Consider the following 5,363-nt stretch of genomic DNA (forward strand, 5'->3'; position numbering starts at 1 on the left):
GCACGGCTATCCATCTGTCGGTTCTCAATCAGGCCGGAATAGAATCCAGTGATTCTTTTGCGTCTGTCACTAACGCCCCGCCCTCAGGATTTTGAAGCTCGTCACAGTCATTCAATCATTGAATCCTACTCAGAATACCACAGACAAGGTTTAGACCTTCCGGATTCTCTTGAATGCCGCCATCAGTTCTAGCTTATACCACGAAGATTCCGGTTAAAGAATCCAAGAGATATCCACCCAATCTAAGGTAGAACGGAGGTGGTTGTCAGGCACACGTTCATAGGTGAGAATGATGATGAGTGTCATGGATCATCATATTCATCATGGTGAAGTGCAACGAATATCTTAGAATAGGAATAAACTGAATTGAATAGAAAATAGTAGTAATTGCATTAAAACTTGAGGTGCAGCAGAGCTCCACACCCTTAATCTATGGTGTGTAGAAACTCCACCATTGAAAATACATAAGAACAAGGTCTAGGCATGGCCGTGAGGCCAACCTCCAAACGTGATCTAAGAACTAGATGTCCAAAGATGAAAATACAATAGTAAAAGGTCCTATATATAGAGAACTAGTAGCTTAGGGTTTACAGAGATGAGTAAATGACATAAAAATCCACTTCCGGGCCCACTTGGTGTGTGCTTGGGCTGAGCATTGAATCATTTTTGTGTAGAGACTCTTCTTGGAGTTAAACGCCAGCTTTTGTGCCAGTTTGGGCGTTTAACTCCCATCCTTGTGCCAGTTCCGGCGTTAACGCTGGGAATTCTGAAGGTGACTTTGAACGCCGGTTTGGGCCATCAAATCTTGGGAAAAGTATGGACTATCATATATTTCTGGAAAGCCCAGGATGTCTACTTTTCAACGCCGTTGAGAGCGCCCCAATTGGGCTTCTGTAGCTCCAGAAAATCCTCTTCGAGTGCAGGGAGGTTAGAATCCAACAGCATCTGTAGTCCTTTTTAGTCTCTGAATCATATTTTTGCTCAGGTCCCTCAATTTCAGCCAGAAAATACCTGAAATCATAGAAAAACACACAAACTCATAGTAAAGTCCAGAAAAGTGAATTTTAACTAGAAACTAATAAAAATATACTAAAAACTAACTAGATCATACTAAAAACATACTAAAAACAATGCCAAAAAGCGTACAAATTATCCGCTCATCAGGAACCTAAGGAATCTGAGGCTCACCTAGAGACCATAGAGATTCCATTGAACCTCCTTTTACCATTCATGAGTTCTGAGAACTATTCTTCCTCTGAAGAGGATGAAGATGTAACTGAAGAGCAAGTTGATCAATATCTAGGAGCCATCTTGAAGCTGAATGCCACGTTGTTTTTGAATGAGACTTGGGAAGGTGAACCTCCCTTGCTCATTAGTGAACTAGATACATGGGTTTAGCAAACTCTACCTCAAAAGAAACAAGATCCTACTAAATTCTTGATATCCTGTACCATAGGCACCATGACCTTTGAGAAGGCTCTGTGTGACCTGGGGTCAGGTATAAATCTTATACTACTCTCTATAATGGAGAAGCTGGGGATCTTTGAGGTACAAGCTATAAGAATCTCATTAGAGATGGCAGACAAGTCAATAAAACAAGCTTATGGATTGGTAGAGGACGTGTTAGTGAAGGTTAAAGGTCGTTACATCCCTGCTGATTTCATAATCCTAGACACTGGGAAGGAAGAGGATGAATGCATCATCCTTGGAAGACCCTTCCTAGACACAGTAGGAGCTGTGATTGATGTTGACAGAGGTGAACTAGTCCTTCAATTAAATGGGGACTACCTTATGTTTAAAGCTGAAGGTTATCCTTCTGTAAATATGGAGAGGAAGCATGAAAAGCTTCTCTCAATATAGAGTCAAACAAAGCCCCCACAGTCAAACTCTAAGTTTGGTGTTGAACCCCCACATTCAAACTCTAAGTTTGCTGTTGGGAGGTCCCAACAATGCTCTGATGATCTGTGAAGCTCCATGAGAGCTCAATGTCAAGCTATTGACATTAAAGAAGCGCTTATTGGGAGGTGATGATTGGATTTTTGATGGTTTAGAATTTCACAAATGAATTTTCGTTGCAAGTATAGTTCCTAAACCAAACAATAATCTTTTAATATAAAAAGTTGTTTGTCACTAAAACAAACCCCTAAATTTATAAACCAAAGTATTGAAACCTCGGGTCATTTTCCCTAGGAATTACAATAAAGTGTCTTGTTATTGGTTGTGAGTTATTTTGGGGTTTTTGAGATTTTAGACAAGAAATATATAAATGGCAAAGAAAATAAACTAACAACTAACAAAACTCTTGGCAAGATATGAGAACTAGAAGTCTTATCCTAGTTATCCTCCTCAATTGTGATAACAAATTGTCCATTACTCCCACTTAGTTAACATCTAACCATGGAGGAAAGTCAAGTGGATGAATCAATTTGATTCCTCAAGTCCTAATCAACTCCTAAAGGAAAGACTAGTTTTAGAGGCGTTCAAATCAATTAGTAACTTCTAATTATCAATCAACAAATGAATTAGATAACTTAAGAGTCACTAATTACTCAACCAAGGCAAGAGGAACAAAACCTACACTAAAACCCAACCAAGCATTTCATCAAACACTTGGAAGGTACAAAAGAAAAGCATAGTAAATTGATAACAAGAATAGAATCTAACAACAATTATTGAAAAGAATTAACAACAACAATCGAAAGAAACACATTTATTATGAATTACCTTGATTGAATTGAAAGAGAGTAGAAGAAACAAAAGTAGATCTACAACAAAACACAAGAACAACATAAAAGAGATTACAACAAAAGAATGGAAGAAGAAGGAATGTAACAACAAGGAATTGAAAGGTAGAAGTAAAAGAAAGAATGAATCTAAATCTAGATCAAAGAACTAAACCTAATCCTAATTCTAGAGAGAAGTGAGAGCTTCTCTCTCTAGAAACTAACTCTAACTACTAAACTAAGCTAAACTAAACTAATGATCCAAAGTATGTTAATTCCTCTTCAATCTTTGGCTTAAAGAGCATCAGAAATGAGTTGGATTGGGCCCACAAGGCTTCTAAAATCGCTGGCAACGAGTTGCATTAAGTGGATCATGTGCCACCATAGGCGCGTCCGCGTACCGTGCGCGTGCGTGCCTCTATGGCAATGCAACTATGGCAAATATTATATCGTTTCGAAGCCCCAGATGTTAGCTTTCCAACCCAACTAGAACCGCATCATTTGGACCTTTGTAGCTCAAGTTATGGTCAATTAAGTGCGAAGAGGTCGGCTTGACAACTTTTGCGATTCCTACATTTCTTCATGAGTTCTCCATTTTTACATGATTTTCCTTCATTCCCTTGATCCAATCTTTGCCTCCTAAATCTGAAATCACTTTAACAAACATATCAAGGCATCTAATGGAATCAAGGTGAATTAAATTTAGCTATTTTAAGACCTAAAAAGCATGTTTTCACTCTTAAGCACAATTAAAGGAGAAGTTATAAAACCATGCTATTTCAATGGATAAATGTGGGTAAAAGGTTATAAAATCCCCTAAATCAAGCACAAGATAAACCCTACAAATGGGGTTTATCAACCTTCCCACACTTAAACCAAGCATGTCCTCATGCTAAAACCAAGAATGAAGTAAGGGTGTGGCATTTATTCAATGGAAACTAACTAAATGCAATCTACCTATATGCAACTATCTAAATAAATGCAATTGCTTGGTCAAAATAAATCAATTCCCAAGAAGCATATATGCACAAGGGCTAAGGACTAGCAAGTCTAATCCACAATTGGATTGAGTTATTAAATATTTTTACAAACTTGCATGAAAAGTGATACTTATAGATGGAAACGTGTAATTGAGCATCAAACCCTCACCGGTTGTGTTTGCGCTCTATTCGCTCAAGTGTTTAGGGTTGATTATCTCAATTCTCCTCTATTTCATGCTTTCTAAGATTTGTTTTTATTCTAACAATCAACATACATTTCATGCATGCCTACACATATCTTGAGGTCTTTTCATTGGTTGTAATGGGGCTAGGGTTAAGGTAGGATGCATATTTGGTCAAGTGAGCTTAAAATTTGAATCTTTCATAAGCTTAAACTTTTCACCTAACCTATGACATCCTATACAATTTCAAAGCTAACCTAACTACCCATTCTTCTCACTTTTTCACATACCCATGTATTTTCTTTTCATTTCACAACACATATGCATTGATTTTATTGAGCTACACTTTGCTTTGGGGCATTTTGTCCCCTTTTTATTTCTTTCATTTTTTCTTCTTTTTCTTTCTTTTTCTATTTTTTCCATATTATTTTTCTTTTTCTTTTGTTTTTCTCATTTTTTTTATATACAAGAACACCAATGCATAAGGTCTATACAATACCCAATTCCCAATATTTCTACTAAAATACAAAACTACCCTTTTACTCCCCCAATGTCCCAATGTTCCCACACTTGAATGATACTCACACACTCTAGCCTAAGCTAATCGAAGATCCAAATAGAGAAAAATTATTGTTTTTCTTTTTAAGGCTTGTAATGTGCTAAAATTAAGAACAAGTGGGTTAAGCATAGGCTCAAAGTTGGCTAACAATGGAAGATAAAAGGTAAGGCTCTTTGGATAAGTGAGCTAATAAAATGATAGCCTCAATCCTATAAATGCATGAATACACAAAATAATGGACATAAAGAATCAAACAAATCAAAGATTACATTCATAGAAAGAGAATAATTGCACACAAGAAGGAAAAATAAGTTGTTATAAGATGTAACCACACCATTAGGCTCAAATCTCACTTGCTTGTGTTCTTAGCTCAAAACATGATCCATAATATATATAATTCAAGCAAGTTCTATGAAAATTTTTCACTCAAATCAATTGGTGCCCTATAGATAGAATTCTTGAAAATTTTCATTATTTTGACTAAGCTTATTGTGTATACATATGCAAAATTTAAGAAAATGCAAGTAAAAATCCTGAAAACCTAGAATGAAATGCAAAAGTGTTGGGATTAAAATTTTGTCACCCAAAATCGCCGATCGGTCGGACGACCTCCCCAAACTTAAAAGTTTGCACCGTCCTCGGTGCACTTAAAGATGAGCAAGGGGTACGGCGAATTTCCGGATTGCTACCTTCAGCTGGTGGGTCTACCGGTGCTACGTGTTCTTAGTCTTGCTTCCATTATTGCTTGTGGTGCATCATATCATGAAAAATAGAAAATAACACCATAAGATGAGAAGATATAAAAGCAAGGAAGCATACATTGTTGGAATGAGGTAAATCACTAGAATGAGGTGAGTGAATTAGTGTGACATGAATGACAAATAAGTGTGTAAATTCTAAATTATGCGGTTTAGAACGC

The sequence above is a fragment of the Arachis duranensis genome, chromosome 1 (genome assembly GCF_000817695.3).
Source record: "Arachis duranensis cultivar V14167 chromosome 1, aradu.V14167.gnm2.J7QH, whole genome shotgun sequence".
Taxonomy (NCBI): domain Eukaryota; kingdom Viridiplantae; phylum Streptophyta; class Magnoliopsida; order Fabales; family Fabaceae; genus Arachis; species Arachis duranensis.